The following is a 22,208-nucleotide window of genomic DNA, read 5'->3' on the forward strand; positions in this document are numbered from 1 at the left end:
CCAAGGCATCAATTTTCGTTCATAAAATTCCTAAGAGTATTAGGAACGGAATTTCCTTCTTCTTCCTCTCTTTCCTCTTCATTCTAGGGTTTTGGGTGTGAGCCATAAGAGGCACATGATTTCTGGTGATTTTTTTCTAGAGCTTGTTCAAGAAGGATTTTATTGATTATTTACAACAATAATCAAAAGGTATGTAAACCCTAATCCCTTTGTGAATTTCGAAAATAGTAAGGTTTCCCTAGGGTTCTTGATGTTCAATTGTTTGTTGCAACAAGTAGTGAAAACTTAGATCCAATAGGTTGCATGTGAACTTAGGGTTAAGTTTTTCCGCCACATAATTTTTGTAACCTATAAAACCTATCATCTTTTAGTTGCGAAAATTGCAGTTTTGTCTTCAAAAAATGTCTTCACCTTCATTTCTTGTTACATTTTTGTAAAGTAGATTATTTATAACAACTAATCTATTATTTACATAAATACACCAAGAAAACTAACCTATTTTTATTATTACATACATATGAATAAATAAGTTATTACAACCATTTTTATAATAAAAACAACAAACACAACAAACATAATGGTCACTGACTAATTTATGCACATCAAACATATCAACATACACATTAAAAACATTTGTTTTTCTAAGACACCTTTAAATGAAAAAAGATGCATGAAACTTTTGTCACATAAAAATAACAATTATAAAGTCATCATAGAAAATATGTATCAACTTGTTTTTATACAAAACCAAGTTATCCATATTCTCTAAAAACTATGATTTCTAAAAATCAAATGTAAAATCCCAATTTTCAAGACCAAAAATTTTGTTTTAATTTATGTTACTTATAAATCCGTTTACTGAAAAAACATCATCAATATCATATGAAACCATAAAACCATGTTTATACGTCTCAAAAATCATATCATCAATAGTAATAATTGTAACACTCTAAAAATTTCAACCACTTTAAACTTTTCAAAAACAACCCCATTTCATTAAGTTATTACAAAAAGGTTTTCAATACAATTATTATCAGAGTCTTCCCAGAACCACATCATAAAACATAATCATGAGGAGCGGTACGATCACGCCTTTGCCTTGTCACGGTCTCCTGAAGAACCTGAAAAACATTAAACCACAACTATAAGCCCGAAAGCTTAGTGAGATTACCCCCAAAATACCAACCACATATACCATACACGCACAACATGCCATATCATAACAGAACACAGAACAACCATGCACTTCAGGTCTACTGTGTGACTGGTCCGCCGCACCGGCCTTCAGTCCAACTGGTCCACCCTCTGAGTTTATCCATATAGATCGAGTCTACAGTGTGATTGGTCCGCCCGCAACGGGCCTTCAATCCACCTGATCCACTCTCTGAGTCTACAGTATGACTGGTCCGCCTGCACTGGGCCTTCAGTCGGCCTGGTCCACTCTCCGAGCCTTGATACGTCTGGTCCGCCCTCTTGGGGCCTACAGCCTATTTGGACCGCTCGCTGGGCCTTCGGGAAAACCGGTCCGCCCTGGGTATGTTGGCCTACAACACAAAGAAGGACCCGCCTCAACCCAACTCCAGTCCAACAACCATGTGCGCATAAACATTCAATCATATAACAATTCACATCCAATCAAACCGATCTAGCAGATCACATAGCATAACATATCCTAACCAGGATACCGACCTAACCGACCACTAGCATAAACCATCCTAACTACCAGGATGCAACATAACAAAGCAAATAACATAACAACGATACCCGGATCACAATCCGATAAAGGGTCGGCCTTGGTGTCGTAGACCCTGTCGATATAGTGAGGATAACTCACCTCGCAACTGCCGATTGAAAAGATAAGACCAAGATGCTCCGACCACTGACACGATCTCCACTACTAGCCGACACCAACACTGAGCTCAAAACAAAAGCCAACAATTACCAAAATGCCCCTGGAAGTCAACTGGTCAACCCTTGGTCAAAGTCAATCTCCTGACTGACTCTACTCGCCGAGTCAACCCGATGACTCGTTGAGTCCCCACACTCAGAACTTCCCCAATCCGCGACTCAAGTCGCCGAGTCACCCTGAGACTCGTCGAGTCCCACAACTCTGAGCCCCCTCGCACTCAACTCACCGAGTCCTCCCTTGACTCACCGATTCACGGCTCAACCAGAAGGAGGTTAGGACCTTACGACCAGACTCGCCGAGTCCAAGAACAGACTCGCCGAGTCCAAGGCTATCTTCAACCAACTCGCCGAGTTGTTCTTCCAACTCGCCGAGTTCCTGCCCATCTTCAAGCAACTTGCCGAGTACACCTTTGTGACTCGCCGAGTACCTCTAGATCTTAATCCATATAGAAGCTTTACATGCCATGCAAAAGATCCAAACCACAGATCTACCCTTCTACAACCCATTCATCACGTAAAGTGGCAAACTTTACGTGAATCCAAAGAGATCTAAGCATAAGACACTCTAGGGTTAGGGTTTGGGACAAGATGGCTTCACCAATCACTCAAGAACAGGGACTTTAATGCACTCTAGAGCTTCTCCATTCCAGATCTGAGGTAGCAACCTCAGATCTAACCTCCAAACTCAAAACACCACATCCTATCTTTTCCAAAAAAAACTCCAAAATGATGAATAATAGCCCAAGCAACGAAATAATACCTCAAAGGAAAGCTCCAACAGAAGAGAAATCCAAATACTTGCAAAGCCCCTTGCTCCAAGCCTCTTAGCTTTCCAAAATCTCTTCTCCAAGGTTCAAAAGCTCTTAAACCACTCACAAACGCGCCTTAGGGTTTTCTGGACTTCAAGAGAGAGTAAAGAGGCTGGGGAGAGGGTATAATGTCCTTTAAATAGGGCTCATCCTCCGAAATTAGGGTTTTCTCCACTCAGCACCAACTCGCCGAGTCCAGCCGCCGACTCGCCGAGTTGGCCACTTAACACGCGACCAGAGTCGCGACCCTACTCGCCGAGTCCACCCATGGACTCGTCGAGTTGCCCTTTCACATTTACACTTTGAACCCTGAACTTGCACTCCTGAACTCGGGATGTTACAATAATAACAGAGTGCAATCCTATGGATCTCAAAATGCAGAAATCATGTGTGTGCGATGCGTTGCTACCATGCCAGCTCCTTCCCCTTCGACGAAGAGGTACCTAAAACCAAAACTGAAAACTGTAAGCACAAAGTTTAGTGAGTTTCCCCATCATACCACATATTATACAACAAACATAGTGTCGGGAAATTTTGGGGTGCCCAACCTACCCTGCCAGACAATTATGGGGTGCCCGACCTACCTATGTCAAGTAATTCGGGGGTCTCCGACCTACCATGCCAGGAAATTCTAGGGTGCCCGACCTACCCTTCGGTCCTTGCGACCGTACTCGAGGACTATTCCCCCTACTACCTCCTATCACATAACATCATATGATACTAACATATAAACAAATAAGGTAGTATCAAACCTAGATGGTTATCACAAAGACAATCATCTACCAAACAACTCTACTAGTGGGTCGGCCTTGGTGCCTTAAACCCACTTCTACTGGAAGGTAACTCACCTCAATGTCATGCAGTAACTGAACTGTCCTCGATGTTGGGATAAACTCCTCTAAACTCCTACATATAACAACCTTCCTTAATTTACCATTACATACTCTTAACCCTTACAAGGGTTACTCGGGTCAAAGCCAAAGTCAAGGTCAACACCTTGGTCAATGTCAAATCCGGGTCAAAGTCAACTTCTAGTTGACTCGACTCGCCGAGTCTCTAAATCCTCAAAACACTAAGACCTCGGTCCTACTCGCCGAGTCTTTCATGCACTCATCGAGTTCTACTTCATAAAAAGTCAGGACCTTCAACAACTGACTCGACGAGTTCATCCTTGAACTCGTCGAGTCCTTCTTCATGCACGTAGACACATTTAGCCTTGGACTCGTCGAGTTCCTTATGAACTCTTAGAGTACGCCTTCATGTTGTTGGGACTTGCCTTAAACTCGCCGTGTTCTACTCTTGAACTCACCGAGTTCCATGATTCCCAGGTCCAGATTCACATCTATATTGTTGAGTCCTCTTATAGACTCAACCAGTTCGATCAAAGCAGAAAAAGGTTGGGGAACCATACCCCGACTCGTCGAGTCCCATGAACGAATCATCGAGCCCCCCAAAGTCCATGTCCATACAGTTGATTTCGGTCGGGTTTAACACATCTAAAATATAGATCTAGCCTCTTAGGGTCCATAATTCACATAAGATTACAAACTTGACGTTCATGCATGGGGTATTTGGATCAAATGGCCCTAAAATGGAGTCTAAAAGATGCATGGGGCTATTATGACAATAAAGTTGGCACCTTTATTCCATAGGAACCCTCAATGGTTCCAGATCTAAATTCATACCCTTTTTTAACCACAAAATCCCGAATATGGCCCTTCTAAGGCTTAGAAAAGGTAGAAATGAACCGTAACTAGAGATATAAGAGATACATGGTCAAGGTTTCAGCTTTATACCTCAAATGAGTTGGAAATGTGCCAAAACCTATTGATCTTCTTTCTTCCTCTTGATCTCTCAAGCTTCCTTCTTTTCTCAAACTTCAGATACACATAAATGACACCAAAAAGCTCAAGAACACTCAATAAATGATTAGGGTTTCGAGTTAGGGCTTTTCTGGACTGGGAGGGACAATGGAGGTTGGGTTGGGACAAGATAAGGTGTTTAAATAGGGTACAAACCCTAAATATTAGGGTTTCGTCCAGACAGTTATACTCGCCGAGTCGGGCTCTCCGACTCGTCGAGTAGGTTACTTAAAACTCGTGTCCAAGAGTCTAGTCTACTCGACGAGTTGGCCTCCAACTCGCCGAGTACCAGTGTAAAAACATACAGTTAATTAAATTTAAATACGTATTGGGAACCCGGTGTTACATCAAAAATCTAACCAAACTTGCAAGGTTGCTCTGATACCAATTGTTTGGTTTTTATTCAAAAAATAGTTTCAAAAGCATAAGATCTAGCAAAGGAAGACTTAGAAATTTCGAATAATATAAAACAAGTTTATACCCACCAAGGATCATCTTGCAAGTTGTAGAAAGATTAAACACCAACTAAAGAAGAGATTAAGAAATGACAACCCTTATAGTTCTTTGGGTCCTCTTGGAAGGCTTGGAAGTTGATGAAGAACGATGAACTTTAGAGACGCCAACAATTACTCAACTTGATGTAGAATGCTAGTTCTTTTGTATAAAACTCTTAATATTCTTAAGCTTGAAGTTCATAACCAATATGAACTTCAAGAGAGCATAAGATAAGCAAGTATTCTTCAAGTTTAATCCCAAAACTATAGAGAATGGAGAGAGTATGAGAGATTTCAAATTTTAGCATAAAGAAGATGAAAAGAGTACAAACCTTCATAAAGCTTTCTCTTTACCTTTAAGTCCTTAACCCTTTTAGCCATCCATGCAACTACACTTATATGTCCCCCATGCTTCTTAAGACAAGCCATGCTTTTGATTAAATTAATCAAAATCCCATGCCATCCTTTTCTTCTCTTAATTTTCAAAAATAGAAGTCAAAAGAGGACAAAACTTTTATATTTTATACACCAAGTTTATAAAATATAAACTTCAACTTTTTGGTAAAAGACAAAAGAATTTATCTAGTCCAAAATATTGTGCATGGCTTATGAATTCACATCATATGAATTATGTAATGTTACTTGGTAATGAAAATTATTACTTACATGAAATAAATAATTTCCAATTAATTATAAGAGTTTACTAAATATTTATTAAAACAATTTCTAATAAACAATCAATTGTATCAAGTTGTTATTAGTATGACACATTAGTATCATATGTTAAGAAACAATATCATTTTAATATGACTCTTGAGCATACAAGATCTTTCCCATTTTTTTTTGCCTCAAACACATCAACAAAACTCCCATTATTCAATTGAAGAACTACCAAAAATCGCCTCTTTGTCAAGACCTGCAAACCAAACAACAACTCCTCCCCATGTTTTCCAACAATTCCCATGATCGACCATTCCAAATTTGTTATTAAAGTTTGTCAAGATTTTGGATTCTTCAAGGCCGTCAATAATGGTGTTCCAATGAAATTTATTAGTAAACTCGAATCAGAAGCCATTAAGTTCTTCTCTTATTCTCTTTATCTCAAACAAAAAGCATGCCAAAATCGACCCCGATCATGAAAATCCCACTTTCTCCATTTTTGAAGAACACCTAGATCCGAGAAAGGGGGTTGACGACATAGATCTGAGAAAGGGGCGACGTAGATCTGAAAAAGGGTGGCATATGAAAACCCTATATACATGAGGATTGAAAGGACTTCAAAGCTTAACATGGCGGCGTTAGGGTTTCATCGTCTCCTTCCACCAACGACATAGTGATGAAGAGTGTCACACCCCAAACCGGATGGCGGATTGGAGGATACGTACGGGGTGGAGCGATGATCACAGTATCACAATAATTGTATCCATTGAAACACAAGTACATAAAACCCCATTATATCATATGATTATATCAGTTACATGACCCAAATGTTACTCAGTATCAAAATTCATTACAAGGTTTGCATGTTATCCAATAAAGTAGTTCTCGTAATGATGTTTGGCGTCTTGTCTTCAAAAGTAGCTCCACTAATCTGAGCTTAATTGTTTACTGAGATTACATGTCGTTTTAAAAGTCAACATAAAGTTCATGAGTTCATAAGAGTTCAGTTGTAGAAAAATCCGATATTTTTCCTTGTGTAAAAATCGTATCCATGTAAAATGTTTTGTATTTGTACACCTTCGGCGTAAAAGAAAAATGTATATGTGTAGTAAGTATCCAAAAGCATTTATAAAATAAAAGTTCCCATAACTTCTAAACTTATAAAAAGTGTGACTTTTCATGTGATTTTTACTATCCAAGAATCGAGTGTATAAGTAAATAACCATACTTGTAAATGTAGTATATAAGTAAATAACTATACTTATAAATACTGTGTACAAGTAAATAACCATACTTATAAATGTAGTTGCAACACCCGGATTTTCAGGTATTAGGTTTGATTATTTATTTTTGAGTAAAGAGGGGGACTCGACGAGCTGAGTCATGGACTCGCCGAGTAGGACCGCTATTGCTGGCTAGATTAATGAGCGGACTCGACGAGTCGGCAAGGGTGGACTCGACGAGTCCACGCTGTGGAGTGAAACCCTAATTCTCGGGGTCTGTGTCCTATTTAAAGGCCTTTATGGCCTCCATTTGCGGCTACCAAACCTGAGAGAGAAACCATAGAGGGCTTGAGCGAGTTGTGAGAGAGATTGAGCAATTTTGATCATTTTTGGTGTGGTTTAGCCAAGGAGAAAGTGTTTCCAGCAAGAGGAGGTCAAGGGGATTGCTAATCTGTGGATTTCCAGCTTGAATCTGCAACTTTGAGGTAGAGATCGATCCCTTTTTCTGTTTAATATGAGATCCTTGAATTTTAGGGTTTTCTATACCCTTTATTGGCTAGATTTGATGCTTATGTCGTCCCATTAAGTGATAGACTCTGGATCCAGACTTTTTGAGGTCCAAAGAGCCTTACAACCTGCTTTATGTGGTTTCATGGAGGAAATGAACTTAGGTTGGCCTTTTAGTAGTTATTTCCCCAAAAGAAGCTTTAGGGGTGTTGCATGTGTACCAAGATTCGACCTTTAGGTGATTATTATGATTGGTAAGGTCAGATCTATGGATTAGAGATACAGATCTGACCTCAGAAGGTCATTTGAGTGTGATCATGGAGTCAACTTGTCGAGTTCATAAGTAGACTCGACGAGTCACGTCGGGGTTGCGCCGCGATTCGTGACAGGAGGAACCCGTCGAGTGGAAGGATGACTCGACGAGCCAAGAGAGGATAGAAGGACTCAGAGGACCCGCTTGGACTCGACGAGTCGGGTCAAAGATTGACCGTTGACTTTTGTTGACTTTTAGGGTTTGGTCAACGATCGGACTTGTGAACCATTTGAAGGGTAAAATGGTCTTTTAGCCTTCTTAGGGGTCATGGAAGAGACTAGTCTAGCCTGGAGAGCCGTTATTGATTTGAGATAATTTTCTATGTGTTTAGGCGGATGCTAGATCAGTTGATACATGTGCGAGTTTATCCGAGATAGCGGAGGTGAGTCTTCTCACTATACTGTACCTGGAAGGGTACTTATGTGTGACCGGAAGGTCTTATATATGTTATACATGCTGATATGTGATATGTATGTGTTATGTATGTTATGTATGAAAAGGACCGGAAGGTCAAGAGGACATGGACCGGAAGGTCAGGAGGTTACGGACCAGAAGGTCGATATGGGAAGGACCGGAAGGTCTACCGGGATTTGGGAACGGAAGTCCCCTGAGACACTTGGACCGGAAGGTCCCACTGAGTTATGGCCTAGGATGGCGTATGTGTTGTATGTGGTATTTTGGGAACTCACTAAGCATTTATGCTTACAGTTGTTGTGCTATGCGTTTCATGTACTAGCGAGGACCGTGGGAAGGCGTCGGCATGATCCGTACACACTGAGAGGATTTATGTAGTTGAGATCTTGAGATTTTTTTTATGGTGATAACATGTGATACATTGGATTATTATGATATTTTATGAATGAAAGTATGATTTTAAAAATGAAAAATTGATTTGAAAATTTACGTTGTTACAAGTTGGTATCAGAGCCTTGGTTTGAGGGATTCGGATGCACCTTCGGGCGTATCTGAACTCAAACTGAGGATTTGAGTAAAAAATTTCAGAAAAGAAACAATTTTTCTAAAAGAGTAAAAGATTTTGATAAAGGCAGAACGGAGCAGTGTGTACGGTCAGCCGGCGCCCGAACAGTGATTTCCCAAAATACCCTTACATTTTGTGTTATGAGATATGATATGATATGATATGTTATGCATGCTAGAGTAGGCTAGGTATTCATATTAGGACTAGAGTGGCCTGATTTGTGATGCATTAGCCTAGGGAAATTTCTGCTACTATGTGATGCTTGGGAGTTAGTAGGTAGCAGTGAGGAGCTTATGAGAGGTCTATCGAATGGTAGCCTATGCCAGCGAGATGTAGGGTGCTTGTGATCTGGGATCCTAGGAGGAGGACTTGGAATGAATGCTGATGCGGTATGGAAGGTAGTATTGGGCCCGTACTACTGAAAACACCGGATCAGTGCGCAGTCCAAGTAAGAATCCTTAGGGTACTAGGGAACAAGTAGGGTTGTGTTATCGAGTGCGAGTATGCTCGAGCGAATCTCTAATATTTTATGTTGTATTTCAGAGAGACATCATGGTTGGGACACGCCACACACCTTAGAGCAGTGGTGTTAGCGACGAGGAGATTCGCAGGTTGATTCATTAGGAGGTGGTTGCGGTCATCCGAGCTGAGATACCAGAGATGTTCGGGTCTATCAAGACCACGTTGATCGAGACTTTCGATGAGCGGTACGCGGCAGTAACTGAGGTTGCGGCTGCTGCAGCTACTACAGTTGTGGCTGCTGCCAGGCCTCAGGGAGGTGACTCGTTGTTGTTTCGGGAGTTCAGCAACACGAAGCCACCAAAGTTTGATGGGATGCAAGACCCGATCGCTGCGATGATATGGATTTCTGACATCGAGGGATGCATCTACACGTGTCCATGTCTGGAACATCTGAGGGTACGGTTCGCGTTGAACCAGCTTCGCTTGGGAGCGAATGACTGGTGGAAGTTCGTGACGACGAGCTTCACTCTTGCAGAGATTTCAGAGGTGACCTGGGAGAGGTTCACCACCATGTTCAGAGGCGAGTATGTTCCCCAGTGGAAAGGGAACAGTTGGCTCAGGAGTGATGGGTTTTAGCCATATGAACAATCCTATGTGCACATGCAAACCCTAATGCTTGGATCTAGGTTTATCTAATTAAAAATGCATTCAATCCAAGACTTCTAATGGCTAATAGACTATAATAACAATATGAAATCAGAATTAGAAGTATACCTTGAATCACTTGCTTGATCTTCTTGTCCTTGGAGCTTTAGAGTCACAATTGTCACTCCTCTAATGGCTTACAAACACCAACTAGCAAGAGGATGATTTGAGAGAGAGGAGAGGGAAGAGAAATCAGTCAGGGTTTCTTTCTAAAGCACAAGTGCCGATTTCCTTAACCCTTGGGGTCCTTTTATACTTGCAAGGCTCCTGGGGTTTCACCCTTAAACCCTAATTGGATAACTTAGGCCCTAAGCAATCCAATACCCTAATAGATAAGCCCTTGGACGAATTCTAAGCTTATCCTAAGCCCTAGAAATCGTCCACTATTATCCCTAAGGGATTTATAGCCCAAAGTCCAACTATCATACAATTGACAGTTTATACCCCTTTATTTAGTTAATCTCTTTAAGTCACCAAATTAATTCCTAATTAATTTATGACTTATATTAATCAAATAATAATATTATTATTCCTTATATTATTCTCATAATATATTAATAATATTTCTTCTCTCATAATAAATCATCCTGTCAAGTTGCTATGGTGAAGGCAACCCAAAAGGACCATGCACAACCGGGTCAAATACTTGCCTAATATAGTTGTAGCCTTAGACACTATTCCAACAAGGAGTTCTTGACCCTCAAGCAGGGTACTAATTTTGTTACTGTGGTTACCATGAAGTTTCATGAGAGGGCGATGTTCTGCCCTGAGTAGGTGTCTACTGAGCAGGCATGCATGAGCCGATATTTGGGCATTTTGAGGAGGGATATTCGGGAGTTCGTATCGAACTCGACATACCGGACATTTGTCGAGTTCCAGGAAAATTCTCGGAAGAGGGAGATTGAGTTGGAGACTCAGGCCAGGGAGGAGGCCGAGTCTCGGGGGATAGATCGGTAGCCGGCACAGTCTCAGCCGGCAGCCAAGCGGGCAAAGCCCGCCGATTCGAGATTTGGAGTCCAGAAAGGCCGCACTTGCGGAAAGTGCGGCAAGGGTCATGAGGGGGTCTGTCGATCAGGTGCTTGCGACAAATGTGGCAAGGAAGGGCATATAGCCAAGGATTGCCCCAAGGGATTCATGGTTTGTTTTCATTGCGATCAGATGGGCCACCGGAAGGCCGAGTGTCCGCAGCTGCGAGGGACATCACAGGGAGTACAACAGGGATCTGCCCCTGCCGCCGTGCGAGATACTGAGGTTCGGCTAGTGACGGCCGAGGCACCGAAGGCTCGCGGGAGAGTCTTCTAGTTGACAGCGGAGAAGGTCCGCACAACTCCCGATGTCGTGGCTGGTATGTATTCTTTCATTTATTTATGTTGAGTTTATGGTGTTGTGCTTATATCATGATATGCGTTGGTACTTTTCTTGTGAATTATGTACCTGCTTTGGTGTTATTTGACTCGGGCGCGACTCGGTCATTTATTTATTTAGCGTTTAGTCAGCACATCGGTATCCGGCGAGAGGCGTTGAGTCGACCTCTTTGGGTTTCCATAGCTGATGAGCGAGCGGTTTATGCTAATGAGGTGATTTAGGGGTGTGTACTCGAGATCTTCAGTGTTGAGTTCCCGATTGATCTGGTCCCGATTGCGATGGGGGGCGTTTGTGTTATAGTGGGCATGGATTGGTTGAGCCATTTTGGGGCTGTTATAGACTGCGAGCGACAGTTGGTGACGATACGAGACCCTAGTGGGGGAGTACTTACGGTGTACGGTGAGGGTACCCGTTCTGAGACAGCATTCTGTTCGGCTGCTAGGGCAAGGCAGAGTTTACAGCAGGGCTGCAACGGGTTTGTAGCCTATGTGATGGACAGACGAGTGGCCGCTGGGAGGCCAAGTTTGATTGATGAGGTTCCGATAGTGCGCGAGTTCCCGGATGTTTTTTTCCCGAGGAGTTGTTGGGCGTGCCTCCGGAGAGGCAGGTAGAGTTCCGCATCGATTTGGTTCTGGGGGCAGCACCTATCGCCAAGGCGCCTTATCGCCTTGCGCCGCCAGAGATGCAGGAGTTGTTCTCGCAGCTTCAGGAGCTGCTGGGGAAGGAGTTTATTAGACCGAGTACCTCTCCATGGGGAACGTCGATCCTTTTTGTCAAGAAAAAGGACGGTTCACACCGGATGTGCAATGATTACCGGGAGTTGAACAAGTTGACGGTCAAAAACTGTTATCCTTTACTGAGGATTGACGCTCTGTTCGATCAGTTGCAGGGACCGTCTTGGCTCTCCAAGATAGACTTGAGGTCGGGATATCATCAAATGAGAGTGCGGGATGAAGATATCCAGAAGACGGCGTTCAAAACTCGTTATGGGCATTACGAGTTCGTGGTGATGCCTTTTGGGCTCATCAATGCACCGACAACGTTCATGGATCTCATGAACAGGGTGTGTAGACCGATGCTGGATCGGTCGGTGATCGTGTTCATTGATGATATTTTGGTGTATTCGAGATCTAGAGAGCATCACGAGGAGCATCTAAGAGATATTCTAGGGGTATTGAGGTCGGAGAGGCTTTCGCCAAATTCTCCAAGTGTGATTTTTGGTTACGAGAGGTCCAGTTCTTGGGGCACCTCGTTAACCAGAATGGGATATTGGTCGATCCGGCCAAGATTGAGGCATTTATGAGATGGGAAGTGCCGAGATCACCCACTGAGATCAGGAGTTTTCTAGGACTGGCCGACTATTATCGGAGATTTATCAGGGATTTCTCCAAGATCGTCGTGCCTCTCACCAGGTTGACCCGGAAGGGTGTTGCTTTTTCGTGGGGTAAAAGGAATGGATAAACTTCGACTCATATGGCTTGTTCTACTACTTGTTGAATCATACACAAATGCACGTTTTATAACATCGAGTTACCGAATGCGTTTTCGTGCAATCAATGTACAACCAACTCATAGTAACAACTCATATCTCTAGGTTTGAAGAATATAAGATATTATCGTCTCATGATCACTCGTGATAAAATCCATGAAGTGATTCCAATGAGCACGGGTTGAATCCAATACTCATAACTTATGAGCACTCATGAGTGTTGTAGCACAACTTTGTCCACCAACTTGGACATCTACAAGCCAACCCATGACAGTCTTGATTCATATCTACTTCCAACATATGACCGATTGTGGATGGTTTGTATAACTTAGTCATTCCAGAAGAATAACCTAGTTTATTCTGGAAGTCAAAACATGCAAAATGAACACACAAGAATAATTGAATCTAATATGGTATCAAAACCTATGAACATAAATAAAACACCTTTTAATTATCACCATATGATTACACATTACTCATTGCATACTGTTTTAGCTATCAACTTTATTCTTGAATTAAAATAATAGTTGTCCCATGCTCCGAGCATGTACACTATGTTTTTCTAAATAATAGCTTTGTCATACATCAAGTATGCACTCTATGTTTGTATATGATCCTTACTTTGTGAAATAAACCAATTGACCAAACTTTCAATGATTCTAATTTCACACTCCCGAATTCTTATGGCAAATGCAGGAATTCCAAATTCATGCCATTTTACCAAAATCTGTTAGATTCTCAACTTATATGCAATGATTCTCTTGTAATGATTATGCACAAAGTCACAAAGATTTGACAACAAGCATTACAGAGCATTCCAAAGGAGATCAACTCCTTGTAAACATCCTTATTGCATTAAGTTTCCTTATCTTACACAGATTTATTAAACAACTTCCACCAATGGGATCATTTCCACATTCCCTTTTTGATTATCACTTCTGAACAAGAGTTGCCTATTTTCAGAATATGTCAATATGGTCCTTCCAACAATTAACACTATATTTCCAACTGTCCCTAAGCAACCAATCTTTGGTAAACCTTAGATTGTCCTCAACAATTGCTTAATCGTTTTAGTCATATCCAGTTCTAGACCTTTTTCCCTTCTTAATGCCCCAGGCATTTGGAAAATTTTAGAAAGGATGAATATAGCACATGTAATCGATCCTATATCCGAAGCATATGGGACACGATTCATGATGTCTCACATAAAGACTAAACCAGTCATTTGCTATAATATTTTCATTTCTATTTGCCAACTTCTCATAATTCAGATTATGAAAAGGGATGCTGTAATCATAATCGAATTTTAGAACGCAAATAATGGACCCATATACATAATTTCCTTATGTTGAGCCATTCCAACATGAAATTCATATATATATATATATATATATATATATATATATATATATATATCCTTGACTAAATACGATTAAAACCTCAATTTAAGCTTTTAGATTTGAGATGAAGTATAATTTCCTCTCCCTTAATTATAGCAAAACAACTCTTTCCCAATTGAAACTTTTTATTTTCTATAATTAACATTGCTAACTTGCAATACTTATCATAATTATCATGCTCCCACTAACATGATGATTATTAGCATAACATTTATGCTCCCACTAGCTTTGACATGTACTCGGAAATCAGTTGGACTTCTAGAAATCAATACTTTATTGACTTTCTTACCAAAGTTCAGATTTCTGATACTAGATTGCTTTGATAAAACTTTATCAATATCATACACCTTATCTTAGATAGCTCACAGGTGTGTCTAAACAATTTTAAGAACTATGAAAAGGGATGTCGTAATCATAGTCTTGATTGTTTAGACCTTTGCCACTTCTCATAAGTCCATGTTAGTGTGCCGGTAAACCACACACGCTCCACTAACGACTTTGAGAATGCAAATATCATAATTGCTATCTAGCTAAAATCTACTTAGTGAAAGTGTTTCCTCACCATCATTTTCATGAATCGGAGATAAACCTTATGACACTTAGATTTAATGGTGTATGTGTTCTTATCCATGTGAATTGTCAAAACCATAGTCACAAGACAAGGTTAATGACAAATCCAAACTCATATGGACTGAACTCAATCTTAATTTCTTGCCACCTGGCAGCTCAATGGCCTGTCATTGCTTCCAAGTTGTTGTGCAACCAATTGATAACTCTAAGAACTCATATGCAAAACCAACTTTAATTGGAATGGGCACAGAATATGTCAACACGATAGATTATAAACCTCAAGTCGTGTGCTAGTGAAGAACTTCGAGTTTTATTCTTGATTAGTTCTTGAGACTTTCAAGACCTTTAAGACTCCCACTGTCCTCTTGACATATAAGACTCTCTTGTCAAATATTCAAGAGATAGTGTGGATTCTAATCAAGACAAACACTTCACACAATTGGCCTTAGTTGGTCTTTGTTTTATCCAAAACATCACAACTTACCAATTTCAAATGTACAAGAGTATAAAACTTTTACTCTTACATTTGACATGTGTTTTAAACCTTCTCTAAGACATGTCACTCAAGTTACAATCTTGGAGTATGACTCTAAGACTTGTATTGGAACGAAGTATGACTCATCTTCTTGATTTAACCATTTCAACAATTCAAGATTCCTCTTCTTAGTCATAAGAATGCACTAAGATTTCCTTAGAGAACTAATTGTGCTATGGTTTCTTAATCATTAAGATGATCACAAAACTGATACTAAAGTACTCTCCCATCTTTTCAGATTTGAGAAACTTTTATCTTTCTGCCTAAGTTGATTCTTCTTATTCGCTCTGCCTTACATTGAAACTTTTCCAATGTTTCAGAATTATACTTAAACTTGTAAGTATAACCATATTTACTGAACTTAAGTAAATCATGATGAATAGTCTTATCGATCTTTTATGGTGGACTTAATCAGTGCACAAGAATGTGTACTCGATCCTTTAGTCCGTTACTTGACTCACACATCCATGTGAACAAGTAGTTAGTCTTAAATTTTCCAGTGCTTGAAAGTTCTCATCCATCATGTATACAACTTGCATGATTCCAAGTTTCTATCTAACTGAAACTTGGGTGATGAAAATCTTTCCTTATTTGGTAAATTTAGACACTACCACAAATGAAAGAATCAAATTCATATTTCCACTATTTCTCTTAATGGAATCTTTATAAGCAACAAAAATTTCCACAAATGCCATTGTAAGGATATTTTAAAATAAATAAAATCAAAATTTTTCCTTTTATTTTAAAAACTTTGCGGAAAAAACTATCCTTACAGTGCAAAAGCACATGAAAACTTTGTTGTTATATATTCCTAAGCAATATATCATAACTCCTAAGAAGTAGCTCAAGAATCCGATCTTCAAACTATGCGATAAAAATCCATCTACGCGATCAGATTCAACATATTTTTTCTTTAAGTTTCTTCACTTTTCTTTGATTCTTAAAACATCAACATGTGACCCAGTCACATCATATATCAATAATCTCATAATAGAATCTTAACAGAGTTAGATAGTGGATTTTACCGGAAGTAGAGTCAGACTTATTGACTTTAACACCGTTAGGTAAATTGGCAGCTTCGCAACCAATGCCACTTCCTTTGGCAATTTTACATATGGACGCTTTGGTAATGGAACATGGGACTATCACAGACTTAGCCTTTCTCTTTACCATTTGGTCAACCGAGTTGACTATGGTCGATCCCTTTCCATTGGGAAGAGAGAGCTTTACTGAATATCCAATGTCATTATTGTCAATGTCCACAAGTTTTAGGAAGTTGATCTTAGCAAATAGATAAGATCATTAAGGGTCTTGTCATATTCTGTTTCATAGGAGTCCCAAAGGAGCTCACTATGTGACTTAGAAAGTGATTAAACCACTAATTTTCTCAATACTTTGACACCTAACTCTCCCGGCTTGTCAATATGTGACTACATCTCCAAGATGTGATCACACCTAGACCTTGCCTTGCCAATAGGGCTTGAGTGACCTTGAACTTGTGGGTTAGGGAGAATAATTGGAGGAGGTGAAAGAAGTATGATTTCCATGGGACATCATTTTCATTTAGGAAAACTTATTTCAAGAGATTTGGGAAGATCATAAATGTCTAAACCAGACATGCTTTGGGAGATATTCAAGATAGTTGATTTAAAGTCCTTAATATAACACCCAATATGAAATATTAAGGCTAGGACCCAACACAATACTTTTATAACTTGGAAGAGGTATGCCGTAATCCAAGCTATAAAATATTTGAAGGTAGGTGAATGACGATTCACCAGTTTCAACCAAGATAAACGAAATGTATTATTAGGTTTTAATTGGTTTTGAAACTCCTAGATCTTTGAGATTCATTGAACTTTTCAATGGCATGTTTCAATCTCGAGTGTGCCCTTCAGGTTTTATGACTGGGATGCCGAGGATCACAAAACAAGGTGTGAAGTAACCATGCAAATATACTGGGTATCCTTAATATTTACCCCTTAATCGATGTGCCGGTTAACCACACACGCTCCACCGATACTATGATAAACATTAAGTTACCCTTTGCCTACCTTGTTAAGTCCAGGTTAGTGTGCCGGTTAACCACACACGCTCCACTAACGACTTAAGCAAAGTGCAAAGTGTAATTTCATGGGTTAGCACCTTATTCACATTTTTCTAAGTAACTAAGATTGGGTATTAATAAGAGTTTAGTTACTTAGTATTTATCATTAATACTTTTAATGAAGGGAAAATTCTAGTCCTTGTCCTACCCGTTCGGCTAACGACCCTCCACCAGTTAAGGAAGCGGTGGGTGAGAGTGGACACCCATTAAACTGCCATTTTATAAGCAGTAACCTTATACCCCCTTATAGACCGACTTCGTGAATGATGCCTACTAACGGTAAGACTGACTTTACTCTTATACATATATAAAAATATTATTCACTTATAATATTATAAAGTATAAGGGCTAACTTGGAATTAAAGTATTCATAAATGAAAACTTTTCAAATTCCAAAACTTGAGGGCAAGTTTTGAAAACTATTCAAAACTAATTAATTCCATAACTTATGTGTTTAAAGTAGTTTTAATTAAAAAACCCTTCAAGTTCCATAACTTGAGGACAAGTTATGGAAGACTTTAAACTAATAAAAGAATGTAACTTTTCTTTATTTTGTAACTTATGGAATTAATTAAGGTTACACATTTTATTACTTAATGAAGTGACTCTTGAACCTCCATAACTTATGGACAAAACTCTTCATTTTTTGTAACCATTGCCAACTTTTATGAGTTTTATGAAACTTAAATGTGACTTTTCATATAACTCGAGGACAAGTTACAAAAACACATTTTAGAATCAACTCTTAGATTAATTTGGATTGAAAACACATAATCAATTAACTTTCCTATTAATCTAAGCAACTCGTAAGAACAAGATAATTTAAATCAAACTTTTTCATGTAATTAGTCTAAACTTTAAACTAATACAAAACATGAATCTATTGACAATTATCTTTGAAATTGGATTAGCATGAACATTACCACATCAAAAACAAGTTTATAAGTCCAAAAACATCTTAGGGTAATGTTCCTAGTCCAATTCCAGCCAAAACAATCGAATATATGCTGTCTGGGGGTCCAACTCGTCGAGTGCACGAACCAACTCGGCGAGTTGGATGCATTTTGTCTTGGACTCGGCGAGTCTGCTGAGCAGACAACATAAAAACTCGATTTTTCAGCCAATTTTGCAAGTATAACAAGAAAACAAGCCTAGGCTCTGATACTACTGTTGGGTTTTGAGCATTCTAACACTCCTAAGTGTACATGCAACCCTAAATACCTTGGATCTATGTTTTCTCTATTATACATGCAAATATGAACTTTCCAAGGTATTCATCTTAACTAGCATAATAACATTGATTCAAATGAATATCTCAAGTTAGAATTACATACCTCTTTGATGTAAAATGTCTTCATGAAGCTTGAGTGCCTAGTGCCCCAAGTGTGACACCTCAAATGGCTCACACAACACCAAATACACATGGAATGACCTGAGAGAAATTGGAACACTTCATAAAATCGGCTAACCCTTTTCTATCACTCATAGTAGCCGATTTCTTGAGCCATGAGATTCTTTTATATGGTGGCTATTAGGGTTACACCATGTAACTCATAACTTTACCCATTCTTTATGCTCCATGGATTTTAACCTCCATGGAGTATCCATGGGTCACCCCATGGACTTAGTCCAACATAAGGAATCTTGGATCACAAGCCCACATATATAAGAATGGATGATTTACACAATCAACCCATATATTTAATTAGTCTTCTTTTGATCACTTAATTAATCCTAGATTAATTCTTGATCAATACTAATTACATAAACTTATTAATATATTAGAACTTATAATATATTAACAAACCTTAAGTGTTATTTCTCTCATTATAGTCTATCCAAATGCATGATGCCATGCAACCCAAATGGACCATGCCGGGTCGGGTTAAGTCTCACCAATTATAGTTATGGACTTAAACATTAATCCAACATATACTTCATAAATAGAACACAAACATGCATGTAAGAGTATTACCCAAAGGTTAAAAGTTTTATCCATCATATATTAGATCTAGGATCTTTGTGTAAAGTTATCGTCCAAGATGTATTTTGTTTACTTGTCATGTAACCTCCCATGAAATGTAAAATGAGTGAAAATTAGGAGAAAAGGGGGTATGAACTCACCTTTTGTGCTTTTCCTAGAAGATGACAAGAAATGGTGAGAAAGATGAGGTAGGAATCGAGCTTTGGAAGACAACACCTTCTTGATCTTCAAGATCTTGCCTAGGGTTTTTGGTTTCAAGAGTGAAAATGAGACAATCAAAAGATGATGGTAGGGAGAAGACAGAAATCTCAAAAATACGAAGAGGACTTACCAAAAATCATTGCTAACACTTGCCAAAAAGCTTGGATTACTAGAGTTATTGGATAGAAGTGAATGTTGTAAAATGAAAGGTGGAGAGGGGAGGTAGTGGCTGAGTTTTATAGGAGAAGATGGTGGTGCCTTTTGATTAAAATAATCAAGGTATGGTTCCTTGATTATTAAAATGAAGTATGGTGTTTTGAATTAAAAATCCATGGTAAGGCTTTTTCATTAAAATAATGAAGCATGGTCTTGTGAATATTTAATTCAAGGCATGACATTTTTGATTTTTTTATAAGAATATCATGATTATGTTGGGATATGGTGGATTATGTAGGAAAAGAAGAGGCAAAATTTGTCTTTTTATAGTTTTTATAAAAACCTAGACCTTTTTATTAAGGTTTGTCATTTTTATAAAAGTGTGGTGGGATTTGAGAAATTGGTAAGGTTTAATAACTAATAAAAATACCGTTATTTAATATTATTAACAATAATATTAACACCTTATAATTAAGTTGGTTTTCTCAAATTCGTTGTATAAAATGTGAGCGTTAAACGTGATAACATTTCGTTTTCTTGATGTATGACCTTTTTTTTTCCAGAATAACCACCAGAGTTCAACTAAATACTAGGTCATATGATGTTTAAAACATGTTTATGGATTTGTGAACAAGTAAACCTCGTGTTATGAACATTACCCAATTATCGATGATATTTATGTGTTTTATCGAATTACTACATTACTATAGTTTACTGATCACAATAAAAGCGTTTATTCGATAATGGATTTCAAAATAGCATGCGTAGCATTATAATATTTGATAATACATTAGGGATGTTATGAAAATCACATTTCGCCTTTTTGACCCAATATACACACAATTGACTTTTGTTGACCCTTGTTGACTTTTGTTGACCAAAATTGACGGTCGTCACAAAGAGTAAGATGTATAGTTGCTTTCGGTGAGAGTGCAGTTCAATTTCTTAAGCCCCGATGATTGAAATCTTAAATACCCAAATGAAACAAAGAAAGAACAAGGGTAGGTGAACCAAAAATTGAAGTCTAAATGAGAGATGGATTGCTGAATCGAAACCAAAGACGAGACTATTTCGTTTCCCTTATTTACTGCTTCTATTAAAGATGGATACAAATATGTTTATTTGTTAGTGTATTTGATAGGTGCAACTTCAGTTGAAATTTCCATCTCAGCAAGATTACCCAAATTAGATTTGGGTTTCATTATTCTTCGTTATCGCCTGGTCCATTTGCTTTGACTTAGCCACCTGTAATTTGGGTGATGAGTTTTTCTTTGATTTTAGGTGATAAAAAGGTGCAAGATGAGTGTTTGTGTTTTTCTAGGAAGAAGATGTGTGTGTGAGAGAGAGAGAGATGAATACTTTACTTTTGTTTTATTATTATTTTCTTTAATTGCTATAATAAAAGAAAAATAGAAAATTAAATAACAATGGGTAAAGTTGTCTTTATCAAAAATTCAAACCAAATTAGACCTAGTTCGCAACAAAATGAAAAGTTTGGACTTCTGGTGCTAGTCCAAACTTTTTTGGACCAAAGTGACAATTTTCAGCTAACCACAATGACCATTCGTGCATTTTTGTCTAGCTTATATATTAATCATATAGTGTCTCATGGTTTATCTTTGAGTGTAATAGATAATTTTTACCAAATTTTATGGTTGCTACTTTTATGAAATCAAAGCACTGCATTTACCAAATATCATAGATATTTTCATGGTTGAGGATCAAGATTTACCATGATTAAACCCTATGCTACCGAACGAGCTTGAAGTAACAAACCAAACCGAATTTTAGAATTTGAATTTGGGTTTTGTTCGGTTCATGTAATTTTTAAGTTAACACATCTTAGTTCGGATCTGTATTATATTTATCTAAATATTTAATTTAAAGTGGATTGAAATCAAATATAGTTCAATACATATCGATGGAAGACAAACAGACAATAAGCTGCGCTGCTAGCCATTTCTGGATGACAAAACTAATTCTTTTGAAAACAACATATGTGGATCTAGGAAATATAACATTAGAATGCATGACTCGTTGGACTCTGCTGAGGAGCTCCACCGCCTCTGGCGCGAGAAAACCAAATGTATTAAATGCAAAAGGTACAAACACATGTTGATTTTGCCACTCTGCACGCATCGGCTTTCAAAGCGGCATGCCCAGCTGTGAAACCCTTGCTTCTCAAACCGACGAGAGGAGAGACCCCAGTAAGATCCACACAAGCGTGCTTCCCTCCTATCCATCCAAATACCAAAATGTCAGCCGACCTGAGTGTGGATCTTCCATCCTTCGGGTCCATAAAAAAGTTCACTTGCGCTTCTTTATTCACATAAATACCAGCACACCAACAAACATCAAAGAGAACATCTATAACCACATCATGTCGGTACTTGAAACCAGAGAACTCTCTACAATGAACCGCATGTTCCCCAAAAGTGTCCAAGCATGCCTTATGGCAAACTGAGCATATCTCGTCAAT

The sequence above is a fragment of the Lactuca serriola genome, chromosome 3, assembly GCF_051521515.1.
Source record: "Lactuca serriola cultivar US96UC23 chromosome 3, Lser_US96UC23_V15, whole genome shotgun sequence".
Lineage (NCBI taxonomy): Eukaryota > Viridiplantae > Streptophyta > Magnoliopsida > Asterales > Asteraceae > Lactuca > Lactuca serriola.